This window comes from Eulemur rufifrons, chromosome 16, assembly GCF_041146395.1.
Source record: "Eulemur rufifrons isolate Redbay chromosome 16, OSU_ERuf_1, whole genome shotgun sequence".
Lineage (NCBI taxonomy): Eukaryota > Metazoa > Chordata > Mammalia > Primates > Lemuridae > Eulemur > Eulemur rufifrons.
In genome coordinates, this window is record NC_090998.1 from 61,709,013 (window position 1) to 61,724,251 (window position 15,239).

A 15,239-nucleotide genomic window follows, 5' to 3' on the forward strand; every position below is an offset into this window, starting at 1 on the left:
ATTGAACCAAGACACTTAGCTGAGTCAGTCCTAAATTGCGAGATGTTTACATATCATCAATCTTTATGTATAGTGTTCTGATGAAATCATCCTCAAAGACTTGGAGCTTGATTTCTCAAGCTCAGCACTATTGACATTTGGGGCTGGATAATTCTTTGTATAGAGGGTTGTCCTGTCCATTGTAGATTGTTTAGTGGCATCTTTGACTTCTACCTAGTAGATACCAGGGGCAAATTCTTCCCCAGTTGAGAAACCTCTGAGTTAGCATAAAATAAAATTTTTAGTGACCCACTTGTACTTAATAAAAGGAAACATCATGATGCTAATAAAACAAAAAGAGTAAAACTTATTCTAAATGTTGTCTTACTTCATGTTTTCCAGGCAATGTATTAATATTTATGTATTGCTATGATGTGAAATAGCCTGTTTCGTGTTGAAATAATTAATCGTATATTGGGAAGTAACCATTTCACCTTCAATGCAAATATTTCTGGAGCATATGCAATTCATCCTCTAAAATCAAAATAATACATGTGCATAGTACAAAAAGTTAAACTTTAATTCTACAAGGATTATAACAAAAAACAGCAATCCCTTACCCATCTTCCCCACTGCCAAAACTCTTTTAATTTTCTGCTAATATACATCTTCATATTTATATTTTAATGTGCTTATCTGCTATTCTACTTGTTGATTTTTCCATTTTAGGTATCTTAAAGAAGGGAATTTAGTTCTCTTACACTAACTACACATAGGCTTTACATATTCCTAAGCTCCCTCTGTATTTATATCATGATTTTTATTAAATAAACATTGCAAGATGTTTTCATATCATCAATCTTTATGTTCACAAATATTGTTCACAGCTGAGCCATGTGGTGTACTATGATTGCATTTGGGTTTTTTTGTTTGTTTTTTGGAGACAGGGTTCTGTCTCCTGCGCTAGAGTACACTGGTGTCATCATAGCTCATTGCAGCCTCAAACTCCTGGGCTGAGCTCAAGAGATCCTCCTACCTCAACCTCCCAAGTAGCTAGGACTATGGGCACATGCTACCATGCCCGGCTGATTTTTCTATTTTTTGTAGAGACAGGGTCACTCTATATTGCTCAGGCTAGTCTCGAACTCCTGGCCTCAAACAATCCTCCTGCTTCGGCCTCACAAAGTGTTGGGATTACAGGTGTGAGCCTCTGCACCCAGCTATATGATTGCATTTCTGTTTTTTATTTTTACAACTGTTTTTCCTTGTTGTACAACTACTTCTTTTTTCCTGTAGTTAAAACTTGCCTCTTTTTATTATTGGCTTTTTAAAATATATAACAGGGATAAATTTACACCCAAATTTTCCTCCTCTCAATGGAGTAAATCACACTGGATAAGCTATTGGTTCTACTTTTCTCTCTCTCTCTCTCTCTCTCTCTCTTTTTGAGACATCTCTTCTGGAGCCCTCTATCTCCTGCTTTAATCTGGATTGATTTCGTCTGTTGCTTTGTGGTCATCATGGGATTATGCTTCTGTAACATCTTGGAATCATTTTCTGTGCGTCCTCCTTGTTTCCTAAATTCCTTATTCTCCTCTTTCTTGCTTCTCCCCTCATTTTAGCAGAGTATTTTACCTCAGTATGTTGTGGAGATGATATAACTCATCTTGGAAACCTTGCATATGGGAAAATGCTTTTAATTTACATTTATACTTGATTAATAGTTCAGTGGGACATAGAACTCTAGGATGGAAATCATTCTCCTTCTAGATTCCAGAGTGGCTGTTGAGAAGACCAATGGCATTCTGATTCCTTTGTATTTTCTCTTTGGAAGTTTTTGGATCTCCTTACCCAGATCTTCTAAAATATCTTGAAGATATGTTCTGATTTGGTCTTTTTTCAGTATTATGTTAGGCACTTAGTGGACCCTTTTAATCTGCTATCTGCCCTCAAGTTGGGAAATTTCCCTGTCCTATTTCTTTGGTAAGTCTTTCCTTCCATTTTCTCTGTTCTCTCTCTCTCTCCGGAACTCCTGTTAAGTAGTTGTTGGACTGCTAGTAGTTCTCTAGTAAGTTTTTAATCTTTTCTCTCCTATTTTCCATTTCTTTGGCATGTTATTCTACTTTAAAGTGAAATTTCTTCCACTTTATGTGCCAACCTTTCTTATTGAATTTTATGTTTCTGCCACTATTTTTTCTAAGATCTATTTCTTGTTCTCTAAATATTGGTTTTCTATAGTATTTGTTCTTATGTCACATATTCAACATCTTTTCTCTGCCTAAGGAAATTTCTTTAACTTTTCTTCTGCTGATCCTGCACTGTGTCTCTTAACCTGTATTTTTCTTTTTTTCTTTTGCTTTCTTTTACTCTTCTTCTTTCTTTCATATTAGAGCATCTCATCATCAGTCTGCTATTTACTTATATTTAAGACTGAAGCACTGAAAAGCTGATTGGAAGCTCTCCTGTGAAAGGGAGAGCTTGTTGACTAATGAGCCTCATTTAGGGGGCTGGTGATTGGACCCAGGCATTTTGTGGAGGCATGTGTCAAACGTCAGCATCTGTGGAGCTTCTCTTTTAGCCTGATCATTTGCCTTGAGAAAAACTGTGTTTCTGCCTGTGTTGCCAGTTGCCAACATTTTGGGGTGCCAAATAGGGAAAAGGGACTAGAGGAGTCTCATTACTCAATATGCAGGTTTTCACTCAATTCCTATACTCAATAGGTTTGACATACCCAAGTTCAGTGCATTTGTGATTCAATGTCTGCAGAATGTGAACTTCATGTTCTCTGCCAGGATCAGGGGAGACGGCCTCCTTGCTACTGAGCCCTGCAGAGGGGACCTGAGAATCTAACTATTCCCTATGCAGATTTTCAACCAATCTTTCTGTTTTCACACCCATCTTTTGCTCTCTTTTAGAGGTATAGGCTGCTGCCTCCAATTTCTGAGCCTTTCTTTAGGGGTCTGCAGGACAAAAAGATTACTTCTCATTGACTTTGTTTCCTGCAGGTCATTAGAATTCACTTTGCTATGCTAAAAGTCTATCTGCCTTCTATTTTTATCTTCCAAAATTTTGTTCTTATCTCTCATCCTCTTTGTTGTTACTGGTTTATCATTTTATTTTTGTTTCAGTGAAGTTACTTGAGGGAATAGGGATAAATATGTATGTTCAATCTGTTGTGTTTATAGGCAGTCCAATTCATCCATTTTGCAGATTTCCAGATACTTCGAAATCTACTCCATAAGTCCAGATCAGCAGAGACCTCTACAACTTATTTCCCTCCTTGTTGAATTATATCATAAGCTCATATTGATTGACACTATGAGAAAGAGCTCTAAAAATGTGTTTATCTTCTGTAGGCTGCTTTTGAAGGTGTGGCCCATTATATTACATAATGTTCCTATTATGAAAAACCTAGAAAAAATTTTCTGACATCCATATTAAAAATAGATGTATTTCTATTTCTCTTTTTTTCAATTTCCTCTTACTAATCCTGAGAGATGTATTTCTCTTTTGCAGTTTTTTTTAAACCATAGTAAAACTTTATTTTATATAGCTGGTGAATTTTCCCTTTTTCAATTGCCTACAGGTAATCTTAGCCTAGATTTTTGGCCTATGCAAAAAGTTTTATGGTGGGTGGCTGAAGTTTATACAATATGGTGGATTTTCTTTGAGAAAAAGAATAAGTAAGAAAATAAGTATTTAGAATGAGCAAGAAATGTTTAAAAATTATAAATCTTAACAAATTGACAAGTACCATAAATTTCACAAAAATAAAGAAAACAACCTAAATTATTCATTAATTTACTCTATGGCATATTTCTATAATACCACTCTGTATACATTTTGTTATTGATTTTATTATTTATTGATGCATAAAATGTATGTCTTCACAGCAGATGTATCTACTATTTACAGTACAAATATATAGGTTTATGTATCACAAACACTGATAAATTGTATTTTATACTATTCACATCAAAAAAGAAAATGTATTGGCCATTCATAATTTTATATTCAGTATTATCTAATATATTCCTGTAGGAAAGAATGTCTATTTTGACAGGATGTCAGTGAAAAAAGAATTCTCTGCTTATTCTACATGCCTGATGACTGGAAGAATTTCCCACAAACTGGCTTCAATGCCATCAGACTATACCACCCCCTACAAAGGGAACTCCTGTTCCTGTCATCAACCCACTTCCCAGTCACTCTTACTTACTGAAGACCTTCACTCAACTTCCTCTCCACTCCTATTTTTGCCTAGTCCTTAGTGAGAACATCTACAAAGATATTTATCTAATCTTCTGGCATCTCGGATACTTGACCTCCTCACTCCCAACAATCTTTCCTCTCTTTACCCCTCTTCAGTCAGACATCTCTTGACTTTGTCATCATCAGTAAATGCGTCTCCAGAATCTCACTTCTGAATATCCCATTTTCCAACCACTACCTCCTGCCTTTCTCACTCTCTCTAGTACCTTTCTTTCACTTCCTCTAGTAGCCCAACTGCAACCATGTATTGATCTATGGATTCTACTAATTTTTCATTATCTATCACTCCTATCCATGTCCTAACTTCCTTACTTAACTTCAGTTCTAAAGTTTATCATTATTAGACTCTTCTCTGCCTGCACCTGCTCAACTAAATAAAGTTAGTTAGAAACAGTATGGCATGCCTCCTAACCCTACTTTAAATGTATGACCATAGTCTCCACTGGGAAGCTCATACTGTCTGGCAATTCTACAATCCTAGTAAGCTTGCCCTCCTATGCTCCAAAATGACTGGTTTATGTAAGTCTTTTAAACCCTCAATTCCTTCTCATCTCAGGCTCAATCTCAGTTGATGAACTTGCCTTCACACTTCACTGACTGAAGTAGACCACTCAGAGTAGAGTTCTTCATCTTCCCAAGACAGCTTTACCCACCTTCCTGCATCTAGATGTACTTTTTTAGGTAAAGTTCTTGGCTTTTCTCAAAGGCAGTCCTGCCATCTTTATCTTTCTCCTGTCAAGGGCTTTGCTCCTACAATTATACCCTCCTATCACACATGATCAATTTCTTCTTCCCTACTAAATCATTCCCTTCAGCATACAAATGAGCCCTAGTAATTCATTCTGCATTAGTTTTCTATTTACTATTGTAACAAATTTCTACGGACTTAGTGTCCTTAAACAATACAACTTTATCATCATACAGTTCTGTAGGATAGAAGTCCTATGGATCTCACTGGGCCAAAATCAAGAGGCTGGCAGAGCTGCATTCCCTTCTTGAGGGTCTTGGGAAGAATCTGTTTCCTTGAACTTTCCAGCCTCTAGAGGCCACCCACATTCCTCACTTGTGGTCTTCTTCTCTCATCTTTAAAGCAAGAAATGGTGTATCTCTCTATGCCTTTCTCCCATAGTCATATCTCCCCATGATTCTCTCCTTTGCCTCCCTCTTGTACTTCTAAGGATCCTTGGCACCACCTGGATAATCCAAGATAGTCTCCTATTTTAAGGTCAACTGTTTAGCAACCATAATTTCTTCTTTGACCTTAATTTCCCTTTGCCATGTAACTTAATATATTCACAGGTTCTAGGGATTAGGGCCTGGAAGTCTTTGGGGGCTGTTATCAGCCTACCCTACCCTCTTAAAGAAATAAAATTCCCTTGACTCCAGAATCTAGTCTGGTCAATGTTCTAATTCTCTATTCATGTTCACTGTCAAAATTCTTGGAAGAGATATCTTTAGTCATTATTTCTACTTCCACACTTACCATTCTTTCTTTAGTAATTTCCAAATGGTCTGTAGTTCTCACCACTCCACTTGTCATTCGCCACTCTTGTCAAAATTATCAACAAGCTTCATGTTGACGAACCCTGTGCATGCATCATTTTTTTAGCCTACTTAACCTCTCTGCATTATTTGGCACAAATAACAACTCTCCCCTTCTTATAACTCTTTCTTTAATCATCAAAAAAGTTTGCTTTTTGTTCTTCAACTTCACTGGGTGCTCCTTCTCAGCCTCCTTTACCCACTCCTACCCTTCTGCTTAACCTCTAAAAGCTAAGGTCTTCCCAGGACTTAGCCATTGGCCCTCTTTTCTTCTCAGCCCACACTTTCTTCCTATGTGATTCTGTGGAATCCCATGGTTTTAGGAGTCACTCCTAAAATTTGTATCTCAAAATAACCTTTTCCTCCCTAAACTTGAGACTCTCATATCCCCTTTGCCAATTTGACATCTCCATGTGTATGTCTAATCCTCTCAAATGAACAAGGCCAAACAAAACTTTCCATCTATTTCTCCATCTGCTCCACCTTATTTCTCTCTCATTTCTTCCCCAACTTGGTAAATGATGTCACCATCCATCTAGCTGTTTAAGCAAAAACCCAGAAGGCTTCCTTAATACATCTCTTTCCCTTACTCCAAAAATCCAGTCTCTCATCCTATCAGCTCCCATTCCAAAATATATTCAATCCTTACAATAAAACAGAATGATCTTCTCAAAATGTAGTCAGACCATGTCTATCACACTCCCCTGCTCTCAACCCTCCATAACTTCCCATTTCACTTAAAATCCACACTCCTTACAATGGCCTTTAAAACCTTGTATGATCTAACTCCTGCTTTCACCTTTGACTTTTATTCAGATGACTCTCCCCCTTTCTCATTAAGCTCAGCTTTTTGTCTGTTCCTAAAGTATTTGAAGCTCATGCTCACCTTACTGCTTCTGTGCTGCCCAGAGCCCTCTGCCCCTGATCTAGCCATACCTATCACTGAGTTCTCAGCTCAACTGTCACCTCCCCAGAAAGGCCTTCCCTGATCACCCAATGTAAAAAAGCCAAATTGTCTACTCCAAACCTCAGTCACACTGATGTACTGCCCTGTTTTATAGTATTCATAATACTTGTCACCATTGGAAATTACCCATATGTGTTTATTGACAGTCTCTCCCATCCTAGAATATAAACATACTGAAACAGACATCTTACCTATTGTTTTCACAGTTGTATCCACAACACCAGTAACTCCCAATAAACATTAAGCATTCAACTTAATTTGAGTTCTGTAGACAGATTTGGAAAGGTCTACAAATCAAGCAAGAAAAAAAAGTTCATTTTTTCCTTCAGTTTCTTCCTATTGGTTTAAAATTTGTCCGAATGCAAAAAAAAAAAAAAACATTTATACTGTCAAATTGTGACTTAATAGACTACTTACAGTTAGGTAGCCTACAATTTTCATGTCATGTTATCTCTCTGTTGTTAGGAATTTCACATATGTTGCCATTATAGTAATGGGCATCTGCCTTTGTCTATGTCATGCATAGCTTAAGTTGGCAAATATCAAAGAAAAGAAGGTACTACAAAGGCAGGTAGCGTTGTGGTGGTCAGGAGTAGGAACTTAAATTATGCTCCTTGTGTTCACATCATGCTTAGGCACTTCCAAGTCATGTGACTTTGGACAAATTACTTAATCTCTCTGCCACAATGTTTACCTCACAGGATTATTGGGGTATTAAGTGAGATTTATCCCTTGATTTTGCTTTTGACATAATCACTGAATATACCAAGACACAAAAGCCACGTCATTTTTTTTAATATGGAAAGATTCTTGCCAAGAAAAATCTGATTTCAACAAAGCTAAACGAGTATCTTCCATCCTGTAAGTACACAGCCAAAAGAAGAAAATATAGAAGAGTTCCTTATGATACCAGAATAAGACAGAGATGTCTTAAGGCATCAAAGCACAAAGATTGAAAAATTTGACCATGTGAAAAAAAATGATGATAAACAAAGTAAAAAGACAAACCATGGGTTGAGAGTAGAAATATGCATGACATGTAATATAAAGAGAATCATCCAGAATATTAAAAGAGTTATGACAAATCATTAAGAGAAAAAGACAACTATGTTTTAAAAATGATCTAAGAATATGAATAGTCAATTCATAGCAGAAGAAACTGAATGGCAGATAAACATAGGAAAATATACTCAAAAAGAAAATGGCAAAATAAAACAAAAAGTACCATTTTATACCTATCATACTGTCGGAAGTCAATGTCCGATAATGCCAAGAGATAGTGGAAAGGTGGAGGAAAGCTCTTAGCATTGAGTATAAATTGATCCAACCATTTTTGAAAAAATTTTCACAATACCTGGTTAAGTTGAATATATAATTTTCCAACAATCCAACAACTACATTCTTAGATATCTTACCCTAGAGAAACTCAGATATGTACATAGCAATACATGGACATAAACATTTATTGTATCACTAATTGTAATAGTGAAGAAGTTAAAAAAACTACTGGAAGCTAGTAGTAGAGTAGATATATAAATTATTATTTTTTAATATAATGGAATGTCTTATGGCATCTCAGAAACTTCTGTAAAAACTAGTTTCAAATGGATGTGAAAAGTATGATACCGTTGAACCATTTATATAAGTTTCTAAAATGTGCAACTAATATGTATATTGTTGACAGGTACATACTTCTGTAATAAAAGCACACCAAATTCAGTTTATTAATTACTTCTCAGGACAGATGGAGAGGACAAGGTATAGGAGATGTAATGTTGCTATTATTTATGGTGTTTTATTTCTTTAAAAAGAAGGAGGTCTAAGATAAATGTTAAATGTTAACATTTGTTAACTCTGAGTGGGGGATACATAAACTATTTGTTGTATTATCTTCTGTACTTTTGTATATTTGAAATACTGAATATCAAAATTTAACATAACTTTTTAAAGAAAATACCTGGACTTATATAAATCTTTTCATAAGAAAAGGTTTTATCTTAAAAGACTGCAACTTTAAGAAAATTGGAATTGTCTCAACTTGTCTTGGGGCAGCCTAAAAATGTCCCTGTTTTTCTGACAAGCAAAAAACCCCACAAAATTGGAGAAAACTTAATGAAGCCACATACCCTAGAAATATCTGAAATGGTTTGTGGCTTGGGGAAAAAGAAGAAAACTGAAGGCATGCCAATTTCAAAAGGCATGATCCCCTTTAGAATTGCTGATCTTTCTTATAATGTCACTGATCTTTCTTTTAATATCTGGAAACAGATCCCTAAACTGTCTCCTAAACCACTTTACTTCAACAGACACATGGCTGGACGCTTTTCATTTTAACCAGCTCTTCATTATCACTCTTTATTTGTACACTGGTGCCATTAAAGGAGTATTCTAATTGTCCTAATTCCCTTTTGGAAACTTGACAGGCCATTGTCATCTTCAAAATAGTGAAAAATGTCTTTGTCAAGGAAAACTTTGTGTAAACGGAACATTTTGGTTCTCTGGGCACAGATGCAGGACCTGAAAAGCTCAGTAACACACCTGGTTGGGCTGCTTTGCTGAAGACACTCCACAGATTGTTGTGACTCATTGCTCGTACCATCAACAGGAATTGGGCTGTGCCAGCAATTCTGAAAGGAGTCTTGTCTACTGCTGTGAAAGTCATCAACTTTATCAGAGCCCAGTCCTGATCTCAGCCTTTTCAGGAAATTTTGTCTAGAAAAAAGATCAGAGTGGAAAGCTTTTGTCTATTATAGGCCATTATAGTCCTCTGACTTTCCAAGAAACTTTAAATTCCAATTAAAGAATGTGATTGAACTTCATGGGAGGAGGGGCAGAGTGACCTGCTCAGAACAATTTAGGAGTTCTTTCATGGTTTTGTTACATTGTAGATATTTTTGATCATGAGTCTAAAGTAAATTTTTTGATTCAAGAGCCTACATAGGGCATTGTGGATGCTGCTAAAAGAAACCCTGTCAACTCTTATAGCTCAGCCGCTGTTTCAGGGAATGGAGGTGGGATGTAAAGTGTGCAGGAAGGACTTTCTATGGTCTGAAGCCCATTGGGAAAGTCTTAGTTTCTCTGCAAGCAGAAATATTCAAAACCTAAAAACACCACAGAATTCTTTTGAATGTTACTTCTGCTCTGATGATTCATGTTTAAAATTAAATATGGATTCATCATCCTGTTTGGCCCACAAAAATTTCAAAGATGTATACCTCACCAAAGATGGTTCCATTGATTTACAATGGTGATGATGGGACATGAATTCAATTCAGTGTTGAAGTATTGACCTATATGAGTCAATGTTTTCAGTACTTCTTATCCTGAAAATGAAAATTAAAAAGCTTCTGCACAGCCAAAGAAACTGTCCGAGAGCAAACAGACAAGCTACAGAATGGGAAAAAATTTTCACATGCTACATATCCAATAAAGGGCTGATAACTAGAATCTATTTATAACTCAGGAAAATCAGCAAGAAAAAAATCAAACAACCCTATAAATAAGTGGGCAAAGGACATGAACAGAAACTTTTCGAAAGCAGACAGAACAATGGCCAACAAACATATGAAAAAATGCTCAACATCTCTAATCATCAGGGAAATGAAAATCAAAACCACAATGAGATTATCACTTATCTCCAGTGAGAATGGCCTTTATCAAAAAGTCCCAAAACAATAAATGTTGGTGTGGATGCGGAGAGATAGGAACACTCACACTGTCGGTGGGACTGCAAACTAGTGCAACCTCTGTGGAAAGCAATATGGAGATACCTTAAACAGAAAAAGGAGACCTACCATTTGATCCAGCAATCCCATTACTGGGCATCTACCCAAAAGAACAAAAGACATTCTATAAAAAAGACACCTGCACTCGAATGTTTATAGCAGGACAATTCACAATTGCAAAGATGTGGAAACAACCCAAGTGCCCATCAATACATGAGTGGATTAATAAAATGTGGTATATGTATACCATGGAGTATACACTACTCAGCTATAAGAAACAATGGTGATATAGCACCTCTTGTATTTTCCTGGATAGAGGTGGAACCCATTCTACTAAGTGAAGTATCCCAAGAATGGAAAAATAAACACCACATGTACTCACCATCAAATTGGTTTCACTGATCAACACCTAAGAGCACATATAGGAATAACATTAATTGGGTGGTGGGCAGATGGTGGGGGAGGGGATGGGTACTACATACATACATAATGAGTACGATGTGTACCGTCTGGAGGATGGACACACTTGAAGCTCTGACTCGGGGTGGGGGGGGTGGGGGCAAGGGCAACATACGTAACCTAAACTTTTATACCCCCATAATATGCTGAAATAAAAAAAATGAAATTAACTGGATGATACAGGTGATATAACCCAACTTCTTATTCAAATCGAAAGCAGTATTTCACTGGAATTTACAATTGAGCAAAGTTAAGATTGCCTTTTAGTTTATTGACACACTTGGATTTGATTCAAATTACTGAAGATAATATTTCACATCATATTTATAGCAGTAATTTCTTGATTACTACAAGCTGGGCACTATGCTAATCACTTTATATATAGTGTCTAATTTAACTATTTAAACAGTCTTATGAGAAGAGCATTAAGATTACTTTCCCTTCACAGATCAGAAAACTGAGGCATAGAAGATTAAGTAACTTGTCCAGTGTTATTCCACTAGCACATGGGAAAGCCAAATATTTCAGCACATCTGTCTGATTCCAAAGTACATCCTTAGATTATACATCAAAAGAATTCATTTTCAATGCAATAAAATATGCTGCGAACAGTTCAGTTTCTGTACATTTTTCTGTGAAAATTTTGTTTTGATTTCATCAAAATTTCAGGGCTTCATAATCAGTAAAAGACTAAAAATCACTCCACTAGACAAACCACATAATTTGGGCTACTTAAGGAGCCTCTTTCTCTCTTTATCTTTCTCACTCTCTCTTTGAATCACAGTGTCTGGCATACAGCAGGTGCTCTATGTATAAATATTTGTCAAATGGTACATAGGATGGCTGTCCTGAGGTTGCTGCAGAAATAAGCTCACCATCTCCCAGGGCTTTACTTGGGAGGTGAGGCAGATTGGTGTGGGGAAGTATTCCTTTGTATATGTTGTATATGTACCATAGCCAGTGTTTGATCCTTAGTCTTACTGATACAGAACTTTGATTTTATTAGCATTGATGTGTCAGGGACACAGTCACATTAATATGGCCATTTTACCGGATGTATAAGAGCCAAATAACTCATTAATTTATAATGAAATATGAATTTCAGAAACACAGGATTGTTAAAGTCACCATGATCAGCATGTATTTTCTAAGAAGGCAGACCTACATGGCAACAAAAGCATAACTGGAACTTTACTTGGTAAATATGAAAAATGAACAAGAGGGGTTAGTTAGAGGAATCCAGTGTTTATTGTACTCAGCTAAGAGAACTTAAGGCATCCGTCTGCACAAATAAGGAGAATCCTGCCAAAGTGAACAGAACAGAATGGCTTTCCCCAGGTCCTTTGCAATCCAAATGTTTGCTAAGGAGGCCAACTAACCCTGCTACTAAACGACACATTTATTCTTTGTACATGCTAATGATTTTAGTCTGGTTATGGTCATGTTTTATTGATCAGCTCTCTGTCAGGTAAATTTGTATATCTCTGCAAAATCCATTGTTTTGAACTTTTTAAAGTTTAATTCTCCCAGGGCAATTTTATTGGTGGGCAGTCTACTATAAATTTAATGTCCTAATGACTAACATTTTTGAAGGCCACTCAAAAGAGGTCTAATCCCTTTAGAACAATTTTCCATTAGAAATTGTTCCTAATTTTAAAGTCAATGTATAAGCTACATGAAGAAAAGAATTATAGTCCTTCATTCAGCAAATGTTTCGGGGGCACGCCAATTGCGTGCAGGCTTGTTCTATTCAAGTAACTCTTCTAGGCAGTAGGAGTACAAAGATGAATGATAGGCTGGGCATGGTGGCTCATGCCTGTAATCCTAGCACTCTGAGGGGCTGAGGTGGGTAGATCACTTGAGCTCAGGAGTTTGAGACCCACCTGCGCAAGAGCGAGACCCCGTCTCCACTAAAAATAGAAAAAATTAGACAGGGCGTGGTGCGCCCCTCCTCCTGTAGTCCCAGCAATTGGGGAGGCTGAGGCAAGACGATCGCTTGAACCCAAGAGTTTGAGGTTGCATTGAGCTATGATGACAACACTGCATTCTACCCAGAGCGACAGAGTGAGACTCTGTCTCAATGAAAAAATAATAATAAAAAATAAAAACAAAAAGAATGATAGCTCCACCTTCAAGGAGCTTGCAGGTGTGTAAGCACATATGTAAACAAAAACAGACACACAAAAGAACACTTAGGTGCGGCCGGAAAGGCGGCCACCCCCTTGCTCATCACGCAAGCATGCTCGTGGGGAATCTGGTGCTAAACCATTCCTAGATGACCTGCTTCTCAGTTGGGATTGCAAACGTAGCAGAGCAGCTCCCTCTCTGCAATCTATTGAAAGTCAGCCCTTACACAAGGGTTTGTAAAAAGAAGAGAAGAGGGGTAAAAAGAAGAAGGAAAAAACCACATCTATATATGGCCGGGAGCAGTGGCTCACACCTGTAATCCTAGCACTTTGGGAGGCTGAGGCAGGAGGAGGATTGCTTGAGGCCAGGAGTTTGAGGTTGCATTGAGCTATGATGATGCCACTGCACTCTAGCCTGGGCGACAGAGTGAGACCCTATTCCGTTCTAAACAGAAATATGAACAAATTGCCGTGGGAAGCATAGAAAGAAGAAAGAGATGGTTCCACCAAGAATAAATAGATTTTTTTCAAGTAGACAAGATCATAAAATGCATTCCAACACATGGATCCAATGATGCAAAGACAAAGAGATGTAAAGTGCCTACTAGGAATGGGGAAGGTGATGCCCTAGAAGGCTGGAATTGGGGACAAATATGTGCTAAAGGGTATGCCGGCATAGAGATGAGGTTACTTGAACTCTTCAGGGCCAAAGGCACAGGAGGCCTTTCCCACCTCCCTGGAATACTAGACTCTCCTTACTTGCCTCCTGTGCCTTTGGCTATTAATTCTCTGACTCTTTGAGAAGCTGCTTCTTTCCTCAGTTCATTCTTTAAATCAGTGACTTTAAAACGTTAGTTTTTGAATGCATAATGCATTTAGGTGGCACAGCATTCAAAAGCTATAAGGGCAAAGTGGGAAAATCCCACTGCTGATAACTAGCCACACATTTCTGTTATCCTGCTCCCTGAGACAATCATGGGACCAGCTTCCTGCATATCCTCTCAACAAGCCTCTGGATAGGCAGACGTATGTGTATGTGTGTATCACAGGTATGTAGATGTGTATATAATTTTTTCCACAGAGAACAGAAAATTACTGGATCTTGCTTTCTTCATTGTAAAATCAATTTTGGAGTGCTTTCCGTTTTGATTCATTATTTTAGTCATTTATTTGACAAGTATTTATTCAGTGTCTACCATGTGCCAGGCACTCTTATGTGGTGAGGATATAGCAGTGGACAAAAGAGGCAAAATCTCTGCCTTCATGGAGATTGACTTCTAGTAGAAAGTGCAGGAAAGACAGACAAAAACCAAATAAGCAGTGAAATATATACAGTACGCCCAGATGGGGATAAATGCTGTGGAGAAAAACAAAGCTGGGTGGGTAGAAGTGAATTTGTTGATGTATCATTTGATATATCTTTTTGTGTGGGTGTCCATCAGTAGTACTTTAGTTTCTAATACACATCTTTCGCATTTCCTATATATTTTATCTTTTTTCAGTTTTTTGAATTCTCTTATTGTTTTTAACAGTTTTCATTTGATTCTCTTGAGTTTTCTGGATAAGCAATCATACCGTCAGCAAATAATAATTTTGCTTCACTTTTTTAAATTTAAATGTTATTCATTTCTGTTATCTAATTGTATTGGCTGAATAATAATGATGAAAAAGGAGATCATTCCTTTATTCCTGATATTAATGGAAATGCTACTCTGATACAAGCTTTTTTTGTCATAGCTAGAAGCAAAAGTCTCCATTGAGAAGTTTTTAATCATCTAAATTGGGGTGCTTACCAGGGACCAAACTCTTTGAAAGTGAAGAGGTTTATACATAGGTTCTTTCTGGTGATGGGGATTTATCACAAGCATATTTGGAAAAGTAAGGGAGACAAGAAACAGTATGGTTGCTAATTACTCTTCATCTCATTCTTTTTTACTGTCTTAACACTACAATATTTTAACATTTTTACACACATTAGGTAGCTGAAATTAATCTCCTGAAGGGTTACAGGCTATATGCAAAGGCAAAATTCTCCAAAAGGAAACTTAATTGATAGAAATTTCACTTTATTGCTCTGAAATTGCTCATTCTTTAATGGATGTACTGGTGAATAATGAAATTATCACCGTAAGAATAGAAAAGGGGTATGAGATCCAAGTGACCTAGTAG